At 55.0% G+C, this 17,147-nt stretch overlaps 1 protein-coding gene across 1 annotated transcript in view; it reads left to right on the top strand.

The window, feature by feature from the left end:
- The first annotated feature begins 13,101 nt into the window (after window positions 1-13,101).
- Window positions 13,102-17,147, top strand: part of Tcf20 (transcription factor 20) — a 154,535-nt gene continuing 150,489 nt past the window's right edge. The window contains exon 1 of the mRNA XM_045151413.1: window positions 13,102-13,139. The gene's annotated coding sequence lies outside the window, so the exon portion shown is untranslated. The remainder of the gene's footprint in view (window positions 13,140-17,147) is intronic.

Here is a 17,147-nt window from a genome sequence, read left to right as displayed (position 1 = left end):
GGAAGCCTGCCTGCCTTGGGGCACCCTTTGTCCTCACTTTGGGTCTGCCACGCTGCCTTCTCCGCCTGTCTTGTCCTTGCTCTTCCTTCCATCTCCGAGTCTCTAAGATCTTGCTCGTTAGCATCCTGTTTGTTACCTCCTGAGTCTCAATACTGCTCATTCCAACTTCCCACAGCCCCAGGTGCTGTCCAGATCTGAGGAGTCGGTGACCAGGGCCGTACAGGGTGCCCTCCTGCCTGATGGTAGTCCCGTAGCTCTCAGCTCAAGACCTGGCTCTGCCCCTTGTCCGCTGGGTGACCCTGGGCATGTCACTTCGCCTCTCTGTTTCTTCATCTGCAGATGACAATAGCCAACCAACTTCCAGGGCCTCTGGGGGATTAAATGAGGCTGTGCTTCTAAAGCAGCAAACCACAACGCCTCAGAGAGCCAGCCAGCTGGGCCACGCACACTCACGGACAGCATTACCATGATTGGTGAGTCCCGGGGGGACAGGACCTTGGTGTCTGGCGACCTGCTCCTGTGAAGACAGAATGGGGCACCCAGGGTTGCTTCTAGAATGAAAGGGCAGCCCATTCTGCTCTAATGAAATTGCTAATAATCCAAATAGATGATCTGCTGGGTACCTACATCGTTTTGTTTAATTCTGGCCACCCTGAAACATGGGCATTATTAGACTCATTTCACAGACTCTTAAGTGAGGCTGAGTGAGACCCGTCTTCCCGTTTGATGAGCACTCAAGTAGGCTGTTTCCCAGGGTGGTCTGGCTATCTTGTTCTGTTATGCCTCTTGTTGGATGGTACTGACACTGTCTTCCCTCTCTCCTGGTGCCCTAGCACATCTCTAGGTGTTGGGATGCTGGGGTGAGGGGTGTGGATGTGGAGTTCACAGTGATCAGTCAGTTTATGAGTTTGGAACCTATAATGTGCACGTGTGCGCGCACACATACACTCACACGCAGGCACACACGCACGCTCCCCGCCTTTGTGGCCAGATCTCTAGGTCTGCAGAGGTATGCCTGCCTGTCTGCCCATATTTACTACTGACTGTGAGCCCACAGAAGTCCCTGTGGGCTCTGCAGAGGGAGCTGTCACTCTCACTAATTCCATTGACCTCAGCCACCCGGCTGTCAGCACAGTGCTGGGCTGGGCTCGGGGACTCTGTTCCCTGCCCAGCAGCACGATTCTGTAGCGCTGGCAGGGGAGGATCGGGCACTGTTCCTGGCATCATGTGCAGGGCCACCTGAGGGGCAGGAAGCCCACTCTGTTTCATTTGTCCAGTGCCCTGTCATCCCTCTGCCCACACTGTCTACCCGGCCAGGCTGGATGCCCGTGGAGGGAAGAGGATGGGGAGAGGAGAGAAGGGAGAATGCAGTGTGGGTGCCGTGGATGCCACTCCGCTCCCAGGAGCCTGTGGCTGGGGTCCACCCGAGCCACTTGGGACTGCTGGGATGACTCTGAGCCGGCCCTGGATCATCTGCCATTGAACTCAGCTCAGGCCTGGAAACCACCTCCGGGGGTGCGGGGACAGTGGCCTTCAGGTGGGGCCAGAGTTCCCCAGGGGCTGGGGTCTGAAAGGAACAAGGGATCCAAGTGGTCACAGAGCATGCTGGGTTCACTTGGGGGCCTAGGACCAAGCCTGGATCCCGGGGAGCCCCTTTGCTGGTTCATTCATTTATTCTGTGCATGTTCATGGGGTGCCTCATTGATGCCCTGCAGGTCCCATGCTCAGTGCTGGGGACACAGCAGTGGGTGAACAAAACGAACAACACCCCCTTCTCATGGGCATTCTAAAAAGGAGGCAGACAAAATCCAAACCGTATCAAGCAAGTAACATATGCTGCAATCAAGAGTGTTATGCGCCAAAGAGAAAAATAAAGCAGAGAAGGGAGATGGCTAGATGTTTTGTTTTCCATTTATAAATAGATGTCCAAGGCAGGCCTAATAGAAAAAGTGCCATTTGAGCAAAGATGGAGGGAGGTGAAGGGGCACTCAGATGGCTCTAGGGGAACAGCATTCCAAGCAGAGGTTAAAGGCAGGGCCAAGGCCTGGAGCAGGAGCCCGCCTGGCACCGTCAAGAGGCCCAGTCCAGCAGCTGCAAGGAGGAGGGAGTGAGGTGAGAGCAGATGAGCTCCCAAAGGATCCCAGGGGCTGCTGAAGTGGGATGGGCTGGGGGAGGGGCACAGCAGAAGCCGGGAGAGGAGAAGCTGCTAAAGATAATCTAACAGGACCTGCTGATTGACTGGTGTGTGGGAGAGAGCAAAGATGACTCCAGAGTTCTGGTCAATTTGCTGGGAAGGCTGGCTGGGCCCAAAGGGAGACCGAAAGGGATGGGCTTGGAACAAGTACCGGTGGGGGGCTGGGGGCAGTTATAACCCCAACAGCTTGATTTCCAAGCCAAGAGGGGATCTCTAGTGCGGCAGCCCATGGCAGATTAGAGAGCTGGGGATTTCTGCACCCCAGCAGCTCTTATTTCATTCTCGGGACCCTCTGCGCTCTAGATGGGGCAGGGCTTAGTGTGGCCTATGGTTGGTGGTCAGGCTTTGTTGAGCAAACATGCTGTGCTGCGTGGAGGTGGGAAGACAGTCATCCCAGGCGCAGGCCGGCTAAGCTGCTCCAAGGACCAGCAGCAACAGGCCCGAGACGGTGGCCAGACGCCTTGCAGGAAGCGCAATTCTGTTCTCATTCTCGAGCACCCACTGCTTGGTACTCTACCGTTGTCATCCCTTGTCCTAGGTTGGTGGCTGGGGGGGGGCAGTGATTGAGTCTTGGAAGTGGCGGGGCTAATTCCTGGGAGCCTGTGAGGGTAACATTAAAGTGCGGAGACCTTGATTTTTTGAAATTTTTTGTTTTCTTAGCACACAAAGAATTGGGTTGCATTAGGGTGTTTTCAAACAGGTTTTCTCCTTCCTCCTTTTTTCCTCCATTCCTGTCCCCTCTTGTGTCTCCCCCCTCCCATTCTTGTAAATAACTTTATTGAAATACAATTTACAGGGCTCAGGGATCTAGCTCAGTTGGTAGAATGCTTGCCTACTATGCATGAAGCCCTGAGTTTAATTGCCAAGACCACATAATGCCTGCGTGAACACCAGGTCTGTAATTTCAGTACTTGGGAAGCAGAAGGATCTAAAGTTCAAGGACATCCTCAACTACATAGAGGTCAAGGCCAGCTTGGGCTCCATGAGACCCTATCTCAACAAGATAAAAATGAAAGAAATAAAACGTACATGCCATGGCTTTTTGAAGTAGGGTCTCACTCTAGCCCAGGCTGACCTGGAATATACTATGTAGTCTCAGGCTGGTCTCGAACTCACGGCGATCCTTCGACCTCTGCCTCCCGAGTGCTGGGATTAAAGGCTTGTGCCACCACGCCCGGTTCCTTTCTTCTGTTCAAGACAGTCTTGCTATGTAGCCCATGATGGCTTGAACTCTAAATCCTCTGCTTCCATCTCCCATGTGCTGGGATTATATGTTGCACCAACATGCCCAGCTTCATGCCTTTATTCAGTTCAGTGGGTTTAATTTATTCTCAGAATTGTGCACCTGTCACCACTGTCTTCTTCCTGGGGCCACCATCCTCTGGAGAGACCCTCTACCTATGAACAGTTACTCCTGCTCTCCTTCCCTTCCCTTGCCTCCAGCCACCTCTAATCTACTTGCTGTCTCCACAGATTTGCCAGTTTTGAACATTTCATATAAATAGGAGCAGACAATCTGTGACCTTTTATGTCTGCCTTCTCTCACTCCGCATAACATTTTCAGGATCCATTCATGTAGTAGTATGCTCTGGTACTTCATACCTGTTCACAGCTGAATAATAGCCCAGTGAATGAACTCACCCCTGTTCTGCCCGTAGTGGACACCTGAGTAGTTTCCGTGTTTCAGCTATCGTGAATAATGCTGCTATAAACATATGTGTTCACATTTCTATGAGACATGTGTCTCCACTTTCTTTTTTTTTTTTTTTTTTTTTTTGGTTTTTTGAGGTAAGGTCTCACTCTAGCTCAGGCTGACCTGGAATTCACTATGTAGTCTCAGGGTGGCCTTGAATTTAGGGCAATCCTCCTACCTCTGCCTCCCTAGTGCTGGGATTAAAGGTGTGCGCCACCACGCCTGGTTACTTTCTATTTTTTTATTTGCAAACACAGAGAGAGAAATGGGGTGGGGAGAGAATGGATACAACAGGACCTCCTGCCACTGCAAACAAACTCCAGACACATGTGACACTTTGTACATCTGGCTTTATATGGGTATCTTACCCAAGCTGTCAGGCTTTTCAAGCAAGCACCTTTAACCACTGAGAAATCTCCCCAGCCCCAGCCCCTTAAAAATATTTTTATTTATTTGCGAGCAGAGGGAGAGAGTGTGTGTATGAATGTGTCAGGGCCTTTACCCGCTGCAGAAAAACTCCAAACTTATGCTACACTTTGTACATCTGGCTACTAGGAAAGAGAATGGGGGCCAGCAGGCTTTGTAAGCAAGTGCCTTTAACCACTGCTCAATCTTCCCAGCCCCTCTTTTTAAAAAAAAAAAAATTCTTTGTGGGGACTGGAGAGATGGCTTAGCAGTTAAGGCACTTGCCTGTGAAGCCTAAGGACCCAGGTCACATGTAAGCCAGATGCACATGGTGGTACCTGCATCTGGAGTTCATTTGCAGTGGCTAGAGACCCTGGTGTGCCCATTCTCACTCACTCTCCCCGTCTCTCTGTCTCTAGTAAATAAATAAATGAAAATAGAATCTTACAGAAAAATTATTTGGGCTGGAGCGATGGCTTAGTGGTTAAGGCTTTTGCCTGGGAAGCCAAAGGATCCAGGTTCAATTCCCCAGGACCCACATAAGCCAGATGCACAAGGGAATGCATGTGTCTGGAGTTCATTTGCAGTGGCTAAAGGCCCTGGCATGCCCATTCTCTCTGTCTCTCTCTGCTTGCAAGTAAATAAATAAAAATTTAAAAATTTATTTGTGTGTGTGCACATCTTTGCATCTGTCAGAGTCTCTTGCCTCAGCAAATGAATGGGTGGCTGGGGAATTGAATCTAGGCTGGCAAACTTTGCAGGCAAGTCCCTTTAATCATGAAGCTATCTACCCGGCCCTGCCTCCTTTCTGATTTTGTATTGTTGTTGTTTGGAGGTAGGGTCTCACTTTAGCTCGGGCTGACCGGGAACTCACTCTGTAGCCCCAGGCTGGCTTCAGACTCACAGTGATCCTCTTACCTCAGCCTTCTGGATTCTAGGACTGAAGTTGCGCCCCACTGTGCCCAGTTCCTTTCTGGTTTTTTTCATTGTGGGACCCAGGCTGCTTTCAGACAGACTCCAGGTCCTTCTGCCCTGATTGCTGGTACAGCTGTGCACCACCACACGTGGCTGTACGTTCATCTTTTCTGGATGTATATGTTTAGGAGTGAGATTGCTAGGTGATACAGTAAATCATTTAACCTTTTGATCAGTTCCCACGGGCAATCATGCATATTCCATTTTCTCCACACCTCCAGCAGTACTTGCACTTGCCTATCTTCTTGATGATTGACTAGCCCATTGGGTGTGATTTTGACTGATCACTAGTGATGCTGGGCTCTTCTTCACCTGTTTATTGGCCATTGGCCTATCTTCCTTGGAGAAATGTCTGTATAAATTCTTTGCCTGATTCACAATTGGGTTATGTGCTCCTTAGTTGTTGAGGTGTAGGGTTTTATGTATTTCGAGATCCAAGTCCCTTTTCAGGGAAAGGAACAGGGATGCCTGGCCAAGGAGCTGTGGCTGCCAAGCCCTGTGCTCTGAATCTTAAGGTGTTGACTTAGAGCTCTTTTCTGGGATGATGAACATACCCATGAAGCTTGGCTCCCAGTTCCCTTGCTCCTCTTGTCTCAGTTACCACAGGACCAGCACTTCCCAGGGCCTACCGTGGTGTCGTCCCCTCTCGGCCTGTGACGGGGTGCTGAGGGCCCAGGAAAGTCCTTGCGTCCCAAACCCGAGGTTCACTTCTAATTTTTTTTTTAATTTTTTTTGTTCATTTTTATTTATTTGAGAATGACAGAGAGCGGGGGGTGGGGAGGCGAGAGGCAGATAGAGAGAGAGAATGGGCGCGCCAGGGCCTCCAGCCACTGCAAATGAAGTCCAGACGTGTGCGCCCCCTTGTGCATCTGGCTAACGTGGGTCCTGGGGAATCGAGCCTCGAACCGGGATCCTTAGGCTTCACAGGCAAGCTCTTAACCGCTAAGCCATCTCTCCAGCCCTCGCTTCTAATTTTTAATGAAAGAATTGAATAAAAAAGAAGACTGAGAAGGATAATTATTAAATCATTATATTTATTGAGGGAAGTACAGAGCCGAGGAAAGGCACCCACATGGCTAGAGATCCCATGTGGAGGGCCTGGAAAAAGCATGGAGGGAAAAGAGAAAAGAAAGTTCTGGGAGCTCGTGCCATGCGAGGAGCTGGAGGGGATAAAGAACCCAGGCAGAGAGTAAGAGCTAGGGGCCTCCCTGCTGGGCGGGGGCCAAGCCAGCCCAGGTCCAGCTGAGGGAAAAACTCACCCACAGCTGGAAGTTGCCAAGTGATCAGAGAGAGAGCCTGCCTTCCCCTTGCCAAGGTATTTATAACCTTAGGGTGGTGGGCTGTCTTCCCACTCAGGGACAGCTGGTTGGTTAGGGTTAGGGGCTGTCTCAGGAAGAGGCTAACCCTGGCACCAAGTTCAAGGGCTGAACTTGACCAACCACAGTGTTTAAATTCTATGAAAGCCCTCGTTCCCAGGTGGGGTCCTGATTGTAAAAAACAAAAAGGTCTCTATGGAAGTAGGCAAGAGACAAGAAGTCAGATCGTCTTTGATTTCTAGCAAGTGCAAACTTTCCTGTGCTTTTTACCTTCAGAGATCCAGTCACCCTAACTGTACCCCCCTTTCAGACCTGTGAAAGCCATGTAAGAAAAACTGCCTCCTTTTAGAGGTGACCACAGAGAAGCCACCACCTGCTGCATGCCTGCTATGACACTGCCACAGCCACTCCTCCAGGAGACCAGCTGCGTCCACAGCCCAGAGGTCAAGCCCAAGGTTTCCCAGGAAGCCACAGGAGAAAAAGCCCAGGCCTGTGCTCCAAGGAGGAAGGCTGCCAGGGCAGCCGCAGCCCCCTCCGGCTAGGCCCTCCCTTTCCCTGCTTATTTAAACTTTCCTGAACTTTCCACAGTTTGTAAGCCGAGCTTCTATAACTTTGAGAACCAAGGGAAATGTACAAAAACAAAACCCGACCACAGCCTTTGGCTGATTTGGCTCAGGCGTTCCGAGATTCTTTCTCTGTGGCTGCCCTGGGCTGGGAGCTGGACTGCACACCAGGACAGTGCTCGCTGCCTCTGTCACGTGGGCTGTCACCAACTCCTACAACTCTCTGGGCTGAGTGTCCTCCTACATCGTGGCCTTCGCTCTGTTGCTAATAGATGCTCTTTCTGTGTGTATGTGTGTGTGTGTGGGGGGGGGTCTCCGGGCCACTGTGCAGCAAGAGGTCACAGCACCCGTCCTTGGAAACACAAGCGACTAAGTGGGAAAGGGACTTGACGATCCAGAAAAGGGACTCAAGTGCAGGCTGGGGGTTAATGGAGCCACCTCTGAAAGCTGGGGAGGGGGTCTACTGATAAGGGAGGTCTGACCTGTCCTTTCAAGAGGGCTAAGAATTTACAGAGCCACAGGGATGCGTCAGGTAGAGACTAGCATGGGAGGAGGTCCACCTCACTGAGGAAGCCTGTAGAAGGGGTCCCGTGGCCGGCGGAAGGGGGCCCGTGGCCGGCGGAAGGGGGCCCGTGGCCAGAGTCAGGGCCACCCGCGCTGGCTAGGGAGCAGAAGGAAGCAGAAGGTAAGAGAGGAAGCCAGCTGGGGCTGACAGCCTCTGGTCCCCAAGAGAACCATTTTTATGGCTTCGCTACATTTCCCTGATGAGGTGTCTCAGTTCTAAAGCAGCCTCCAGGTCCCTTGTAGCTCTGCCCCGCAAGCTGCTCTTTTCAAGACCTGCTGGCCACTGTCCTCTCTCTCAGGAGACTTTCTGGGTGGATGTAGTGTGTGTGTGTGTGTGTGTGTGTGTTGTTTTTACTTTCGTAGGATTGGGCCTTGGGCTCTCTCCTCTCTCCTGCAGAGCCCCAGCTGGGCCTGCCACCCGCCACCTGCCACCCGCCCACGTGGATCCCCCTCTGCCCCTGCTGGCGCCGCCGAGGCTTTGGCAGGCTCTGGGCCCCGAGGCCTCTCTGCTCACTGATTACGCAGCAGCCGGTGGGCTCTGGAGCCAGAACGAGAGATTTATTGTGGTTTTTAGGGGGCGTTTAGGAGCCGACGTGATAATGTCTGTGAACGCACTTTGTAAACTGTAACGGGGGAGTGCCATGCGCACGAGAGGGGCGGGCGCTCAGCCCCCAGATGACATCCTGGGGCTTTGCTGAGAAGCCCCTGCAGGTCTGCGGGTGGCTGGGCTACAGGAGCTCTGCCGAGCTCTAGGGCAGGAGTCCCAGCGCTCTCCTGTTGGAACAGGGCCTCCTTGGGCCTGCGGAGGGGGCTGCCACCTGTGTCACCAGACAGCCCTGAGACGAGCTGTGAGCCAGAAAACTGCCCAAGTCAAGAAGCCCTGTTGCACTGAGGAAATGCACACTTCCAGGCTGTGGAGTGGCAAAGGTTCTCTGGCAGTCTTTCCCCTACCCCTGTGTGTGGGAGGGGGAGGAAAGAAGAAGGGGAGATCGCAGCCTGACTGGGCTGTCTCCCAGGAAGGGAGCTACACCCAGGCAGGGGGCTCCACCATCCCATGCTGCTTCATGAATGTCACCATCTGAGAATTCTTGTTCAGTGGCATATATTCACTGAACACCTTCTATGTGGCTGGTACTGTCCTAGAGGCTGAGTTCTATGGCTGGAGAGATGGCTTAGTGGTTAAGACGCTTGCCTGTGAAACCTAAGGACCCAGGTTCGATTCTCCAGGTCCCATGTAAGCCAGATGCACAAGGTGGTGCATGCGTCTGGAGTTTATATGCAGTGGCTAGATGCCCTGGCATGCCCATTCTCTCTCTCTCAATCTCTTTCTCCCTCCCTCTCTCTGTCTCTAATAAGTACATTGAAAAAAAAAATCCCCTAGAGACTGAGTTATAGAGGTAAATACAGCAAGGATCAGAACAGACTGAGGCCAGATATGGTGGCACACACCAGTAATGCCAGCACTGGGGAGGTGGAGGCAGTAGAATCAGGAGTTCAAAGGTATCCTGGACTGCACAGCAAGTTTGAGGTCAGCCTATGGTACTTGAGACCCTGTCTCAAAAAAACAAAAGCCAGGGCTGGAGAGATAGTGGCTAAGGCACTTGTACCTATGAAGCCTAAGCTCCCAGTAAGCTAGACACGTAAGGTACAATGCAAGTGCACAAGGTCACACATGCGCACAAGTTGGTGCATGCATCTGGAGTTCGATTACAGTGGCTGGAGACCTCTTTCATTTAAAAAAGAAAAAAAAAAAAAAAGCCCAGTCTGTAAGGCAGGTGATATAAGGTGAACAAGGACTGTTAATATAGAGACAGTAAAACAGGAGGATTGGAGATATTGAAGCTAGCTAGAGAGGCCTATATGGGGCCCTTCTGGCCCCTTTCCAGGTCTTCCCCCTCTCCATGGTCTCCAGAACAATCCCGAGGTCTTAGGGACTTGCCAGCCTCCCAACCACCAGCCAATCCCAACTACCAATACCTGTAGCCTTAAGGCTGTTAGTCGGGCGAACAACTGACTGCCCAGGATGTGTGAGGTCCACAAGGCAGACCTGCCTGCAACTCCCTCTCCTCCACTGCAAAGGAAACCGGCCTGTGGGTTTCACGCTGTGTCCAGCCCCATTCCCAGGCAAGGGTACATCTGGCCGCTGTTGGAGTTATGGCCAAGGTCCCCAGCTGTGCCCTCTGTACTTCGTCTTGGAAGCACTGGAAGGGTGAGACCTGGGCATAGCTGACATCCTGGGGCTTGGTTGCTCCTGTACTCCCAATTTTCAGCTGAGGAAGTAGGCCTACCCAGAGGGCCCCAACTGGTACACACAGCTGACAGGGGTGGGATTTGAACACAGTTCTGCCTGGTTGTATTCTGATCCACAAAGAAGGCCTCATGGCTTCTGGGGACAGTGGATGAGTCTCCTTGAAGTTGGGGCTGAGTCATGGGCACAAAAAAAAGCTGCTCAAGTGTTACTGGAGTTCAGTGAATTCAGGACTCAAGTTCCTCTAACTTAATCCCTAGCACTACCTGGTGAAGTAGGAACTGCCATCCATGTCTTCATTTTACAGACGTGGACACTGAGGCCCAGGCAGGGTCAAGTTACCGTACAGGCTGGTACGGTGGGAGAGGGGGTGGGAGGGGAGCCCTTCTGGCCCATGCTTGTAAGTACTCCTTTCCTGTCTCAGTCACCGGAGTGACAAGGGCAAGCCTTCTGACTGTCTAGTTGTGTTAAGAGCTTGAAGTCAGTTGGGCTTGTGATCCGTACTTACATATTGTACATGAGACAACCAAGCAAGGCAGTCACACGAGGCTGAGAAATCAGAGTTCGAATCTAAGATGGGAAGCCCCAGAGCCTGAGCATTTAACCTCTGGCTTCTCTTCTTCCTTGGCCATCTGTTGTCTTGCCCCAAAGCTGAGGAGGCTTGCTTCCCTCTATGGGGTTGGTATCTAAGCAGTGGCCCACCGAGGTTAGGTGACCTGTGGCTAGCTGCTGGCGGTTGAGCTGGGCCTGCTTCTGGGCCCCTTTAGGGAAGAGCGCACCGCACCTGCAGAACCCCTGTGTCCAGGAGGTGGCTCAGCAAGTGGAGACAGGCCCCAGTATGTGAAACGTTCCAGGAGGGAGACCAACCTGAAAGCCCGTTCTGGGATGCAGGTGCATTATCCATTATCCACAGTCCTCACCTCACGGTCTGCTCAGGATCCAGCCCTGAGGGGGGCTCACTTTCCCTTGGGTTGAAACACTGGAGGGATCTGATGCAGGCTCCTAGTTTAGTGCCTTATGATCTTGAAATTACTCTTTCTCACCCTGTTTTTTTTCTTTACAAGTGAAATCCTTGTGGTGGCTGGGTTTGGGACAGAATTTTCTTGTTGTTATTTGGATTTTTTTTTGTTGTTGTTACTTGTTTTTTCAAGGTAAGCTCTTGCTCCAGCCCAGGCTAACCTGGAAATCACTATGTACTCTCAGGATGGCCTTGAACTCACCCGTCCTCTTACCTCAGCCTCCAGCCTCTGGAGTGTTGGTATTAAAAGTGTGGGTTGCCATGCACAGCCAGATTTTTTTTTTTTTTTTTTTTTGGAAAGCCTGCGTCTCTGTTGGCTGGACAGCTCTTGCTTGGCTTCCATCCGCTCAGGAAGTGGCAGGATAAGAAGCCAGGACACCTGCCTAGGGGACTCCACTTAGCTCTGCCAGCCTGGTGGTGATGGTGGATGGTGTGTCTGGGTTACTTAGTTTCCCCCTAGAGGTTCCAGCCAGTGCAGACCTTCAGGTCCTGAGGCCTGAAGTGACCTCACATGAACCAGGAAGACACAGCTGGGCCTTCCCTAGTTCTCCCGGATGCTGCCCAGGTACGCTGCACCATCTGGGAGAGATTCGATGCCAGTCTGAGGACATCAGCAATACAGGCCCAGAAGCCTTGGCGGTGGGATTAAGGTGGAGAAAAATGAAGCGTGGAAATCGTTAGCTTTTTTGGTTGACAAGAGCCACCCCAAACGAACATTTGGGGCTTTTAAAATGAACATTAGCTGCGGGCCCTGTGTCCTGGGCCTACGTGGGCAAAGGGAGCCTACTGGAATCTCAATCCCTGCCATTCTTTGGTTGCCGCCAAGCCAACACTTACTGAGTGCCTACTGTGGACCAGGCCTGGAGCCAGGATGGAGGTAGAATCCAGCCAGAGAGCAGCAGCCCTGTGGTGACCCGCAGCCGCAGAGGCAGCGGTGCCAGCCAGCCCGGAAGCAGGCAGGCAGGGCAGGCGCCACCACCTCCTGGGGGGCTGTGGGCACAGGGAAGGGGCTGGCAGTGTGGAGGCGCCCCAAAAGAAGCCCTAATGGGGGGTGCATCGCCCAGAAAGGGTCTTGCAAAGGCTCTGGAACATGTAGGGCTGGCAGTGGAGTGCCGCAGGGGCAGGTGGGCGCGATGGGGACCGAGGCCAGCTGCAAGCCAGTGTTCCATCCTGCCCTCTGCCAAGCGGCACTACAGGAGGAGGAGGAGGCTTCTGCCCAAGCCTTCTCTTTTCCAAACTGAGCCGATATGTGGGTTTTTTTTTTTATGCGAAAATTCACCATTTTTAAATGATGAGAATTAATCCTAATTAAAACCAAAAAATACTATGGTGTCAAACCAAGCATGGCTTCAGGCTGGATTGGGCGTGTGGGCCAAGAGTTTCTGATCCCTGGTTGCGGTGGTGATGGGGGCACTGGGGTGGAGCAGGCTGGTTTAAGAAGGGGGGTTCTGTGTGGGGAGGAAGCTGGGGGGCGATGGGGTACGGGGTTTCCCGAAGGCGAGTGGGGTGGGCCGCCCAGCCCTCCTCCCCCCCAACCCCAGCGGCGCCGGCGCGTGGGGGGCTGGGCGCGGGTGGGCGGGGGCTGGAAGCAGGGCCCCCCCCCAGCCCCAGCTCTGCGCGCCGCGGCCGCCCGCCGCCTCCATCCGGGCCTCTCCCCACCTCCCTCCCGCCCCCGCCCGCGCCCCTCCCCCGCCGGCGCACGGCTCCCGCCGCCCCTCCTCCGCCCGCCCTCCGCCCGCTCTCCCCGGCTCCCTCCCGGTCTCTCTTAAGTGCCATCGAGGGGCGCCGGGAATTGCAGCCAGTAAATCGCGTCCCACCACTCGGCAGCGGGGCCACCGCAGCGGCGCCGCCCGCGCCCCGCCGGGAGCCCGCGCCGCCCGGGCGCCTCTCCGGGGCCCTCGGGGCCCGCGCCCCCCCACCCCCTCCCCCCCCACGCACCCCACATCCACCCGGCGCGGCGCTGCGCAGGGCCTGCCCCCGGGCCGGCCGGGGCGCGCGGGGCCCGCGCTGGAGACGAGGACGCGGCGGCCGCGGGGCGCACGGCCCGGAGCGCGCGGCCCGCGCCCCCGCGCGCCCTGCCCGCGCCCGCGCCCCGCGCTCCGGAGCCCGGCCCCGCTGCCCGGGCTCTCCTGCGGGACCGATGCCGGCCCTCCGGCCGCCAGGGTAAGCAGCGGGCAGCACGGGGGTGGGGGGCGGGGGCGCGGATGGGGACGCCCGCCGCGGGCCCGGTGCTCGCCCCAGCGCCGGCGTCTGGCACGTGGGGGCGTCTCAAGTTCCCTCTGGAGGCCGGACAGGTGGCTGGAGCGCGAGGGTGTGATGACTCTAAGGCTGGCGCCAACTGTGCCTACTGTGCGCCAGCAGTGACCCCGATTGGCTGCAGCGAGGGATTTTTTTTCTATCCCCATTGTACAGATGAGAAAACGGAGGCTAAAAGGGCAAATCACTGGTCCCGGGGTCCCCAGATAGGAAGTGGTCAGGGATTTGACCTCGAGGCTGCTTGACGCTAAAGGCAGAGCTGTACCCTGCAGGCTACACGGAGTGAGCGTATGAATATTTCATTGTAGAAAAGAAGGGGGGAAAATCCATTGTCCCACCACCATAATGCAGCCACTGTAGGCGGCTGGGTGGTTTATTGAGGCCTTGTTCTCTCTCCTTTCCATGGGAGTGGGCTTGGGGGGAGAATCAGTCAGACCTTGGTTCCTTCTGACTCTAACGTCTAAGCTGAGGCCTGGGTCTCCTGCCCAAGGTAGACGGGATGCCCTCAGGGTGACAGGGACCTGGTCAGTCTCCCTGCAGGAGCGGGAGGAGCCCGGGCGGGTCAGAGCCTGGGGAGCCGGGGCTTCCTCAGCAGGCTTCCTGGAACACCTAGAAAGTAGTGGGCGGGTGCTGGGCTCAGGGACCAGAAAGTGGGTTTAGCCAGGCCCTGTGCTTTCAGCAGGAGGGCGCTGTCCAGCACTGGGGGTACCTGGATCCATACTTGCTGTGCCAGGTCCTCATTTCTTCCCCCAAATCCTCTCCTCTGGCTTTGCCCCCCGCCTGTGAGATGATCTACTCCAGGAGATGTCCCATGCTGTTCATTGCTGTCCTGGGCCAGCATTAGGGTGTTGGTCTCTCCCAAGCCTGGCTTTTGGGGCTTCCTGGGAGCTTCCTAAGCCTAATTCCTTACCTACTCCAGGCCTATGACCTCACTCCCATCCAGTTCCCAAACTGGAGACCCCAGGGCCATGGCCTGCTCAGCACCCTAGTTACCTACCTGTCCATCTGGTCCACCACAGGGTTCTGTTGGTTCTGCCCCAGAGATGTCTGTCCGTCCTTTTGCCTCTGACCCAGACATACCTACTGCTTCTGCCCCTGCCATGACCATGACCCTGGGACATCATCGCCATCATTGTCTTTGTAAATGCAGATCTGAACTGGCAACTCAGCTGTCCACAATTCTAAACTAGGCCAAACTCCTTCCTGCCCCATCCCCTGAGGCTGGGCTTCCCCTCAGCCCCCTCCGCCCACCTCCAGCTAATACCCTGTGAGCTCCTCTGCTCTGGGAGACCTTGGGCACTGGGTCTTCCTTGCCTGAGATGGTCTCCTCCCCACACATCCCTACCCAGCCATGTCACCCAGCTGCCTGCCCTCCTCCCAGTGCTCCTCCTGGGCTGTCCTCCTCGGGCAAGTGTACTGAGTGCTCCTGCTCCCCAAGGGCACACACTCCACACAACTCCTCCAAAGGGTGCTCACCATGGGAGGACACTTCAGGTCTGCCTCCCCCGACACACTGGGAGTTCCAGGAGAGCAGGCTGATGGGTCCCCAGGGTTCTGCCAGGGCCAGGCTCCTGTGGTCAGCTTGGCGCTCTGTGAGGAATGCACGTGAGTGTGGGAGACGCAGAGGGACTCCCAGACCCCACAGAAATCAATGAGAAATGGAACCTCCAGTCACTTCGTGCTTCTTTGGGGGTCTCCTGTCACCGAGGATGCCCTGGGCTGAGCCGGGACCCATCTGGCTTCGAGTCTCCTGCAGGCCTTGACCCTCAGCCCTTGAGGGGTTCCTGCAGGTCCTCTACCACCTGTATTGCTGGGTGGTAATGGTGGGTGCTCAGGCTAAGGAACTGTCCCAGAAGCTCCAGCCCCCTGTGCCCATCAAGCCCACCCCTGATGTCCTCCTTGGGAGCAGGGAGAGTTATGTCAGGCCCTCTGGCTGAGCGCCAGGCTCCCCATGGAACTATAAATTGACCTGTCGGGAGAGGGAAGAGATTAATGTCGGCCATCTTCATTAGCGCGTCCCCCGGGGTGACGGCGTCTGCCCTGAGCTGGCTGATTGGAGAGGGTGTGAGTGGAGGGGGCTGTCCCCCTCCCCAAAGGCAAGGGGCAGAGGCCAGGGCCTGCCAGAGAGCCCTGGCCTCCTCCCACTGCTGGAAGGGCCGTCCCCGTCCCCGTAGCCTCTGCCTCTGGCAGCAGGCGCACGCTTTGATGGAGGACCTGTGTGCTAATTGGGGGCAGAGATGCGCGGCCCGCAGCTCCACGGGGCTCCTGGGCTGACACCGCCAGCTCAGCGGCATCACTGGGCCTTCATTAGAGGCTTTTCCCCTGACCAGAAGGAGCCCGCTGCGGGCTGTGGGGGGGCGCCCCTCCCCTCCGCTCCCCTCCGCTTTCCTCTCCCCTCCCCCTTCCCTTCTTTATTGCGTTGATGATGGGGAAGGAGGTGGCTTTGGCGGGTAGAGGAGACCATGAAGGATTGGAGGAGCCATCTGAGCTTCAGACCTTGTGTGTTCTGATGACTCTAAACCTTGGCTTGGGCCCTTCGCTGCACCACACCTGAGGGGCCTTGTCTGAGGCTTGGGCATGGTTGTGCCCTGAGGGTGTGGTTGGGGGGGGGGGGTGAGACAGGGTGATGTGGGGAGAGGAGGGGAATCAGATGCTTGAGCACCATGTGGGGACTTGTCTTGGAGAATGAGGATGGAGCAGAGCCTGAAGGCACAGACCGGGAGTTCGAATCCGGGTACTGCCCTGTCCAGTGAGGCTCTGGGTTCCCCCAATCCCAGTTTCCTTCTCTGGCTGTGGCTAAGGTCAGGGCTGGTCTCCTGAAGCAGAGTTCTCCTCAGCAGACAGAAACGGAGCCTCCACGCTGAGCAGACTGCCTCGGGAGGCGACTGCCGAACCAGGTGGGGTTGTGTTGGCCTGTCCCATCACTTAGTCACTCGTTCGTCCAGAGCAAGCTCCTGCCCTGGGGTCTCATCTGCACAGAGGTGGCCTTACTCTCTGACACTTCTCTGGAGAATAGACCCAATCAAACCACACCTCATGAAGCCGTGACCCCTTGAAATGTGCCTCCCTGGGTGTAGGGCTACTTGGAAGGCTGTCAGGGGACCAGCAAGGCAGAAGTGGCAGAATTCTTTTTTTTTCCCCCATCAGATCTTGTTTGGATCAGATCCCAGCTTGGGGACACCAGCTGGCCACTGAGCTGAATTCCTAACCTACTAGGCTCCACACTGGGCTGTCCACCAGTATGGGAACAAGGGAACTTCTCTGAGCATAGACAGGGACTGAGACACAGTGCAGGCCCAGTGACTCTAAGCCCTGAACTCCTGAAGCAGGGCAAAAACCTGCCGGACTAGACATCTGGGATTGCCAACCTCTGGTCTGTGCTGCAGAATGTCCAAGTGTACCTAGCTGCCAGGTGATTGCTTGTGGCTAGAGATGGGCAGCATCCAGCAGTACCAGGAGGGGAGGGAGAGAGAGTCAGAGTGTAAGGAGAGAGAATGGGTGCACCAGGACCTCCAGCCTTTGCAAATGAACTTCAGATGCATGCGCCACCTTGTGCATCTGGCAGCTGGTTTATATGGGTACTGGAGAATTACTCCTGGGTCATTAGGCTTTGCAGACAAGTGCCTTAGCCACTAAGCCATCTCTCCAGCCTTCTCCCCCCTTTTTCTGAAATAGGTGGATCCTCTTCCTCCTAGTTGCTGGGATTAGTGATGTGTGCCACTGCACCCACCTTCTGAGGGCCTCTTTGTTTCTTTCTTTCTTTTTAAATTATTTTTTGAAAGAGAAAGAGGGAGGAAGAGAGAGAATGGGTGCACCAGGGCCTTCAGCCACTGCAAACAAACTCCAGATACGTGCGCCCCTTTGTGCATCTGGCTTACATAGGTCATGGGGAATTGAACCTGGGTTCTTTGGCTT

The sequence above is a fragment of the Jaculus jaculus genome, chromosome 6, assembly GCF_020740685.1.
Source record: "Jaculus jaculus isolate mJacJac1 chromosome 6, mJacJac1.mat.Y.cur, whole genome shotgun sequence".
NCBI classification, from domain to species: Eukaryota; Metazoa; Chordata; class Mammalia; order Rodentia; family Dipodidae; genus Jaculus; species Jaculus jaculus.
The sequence above is the reverse complement of the archived record's forward strand: the minus strand, read 5'-3'. Positions and strand labels throughout refer to the sequence as shown.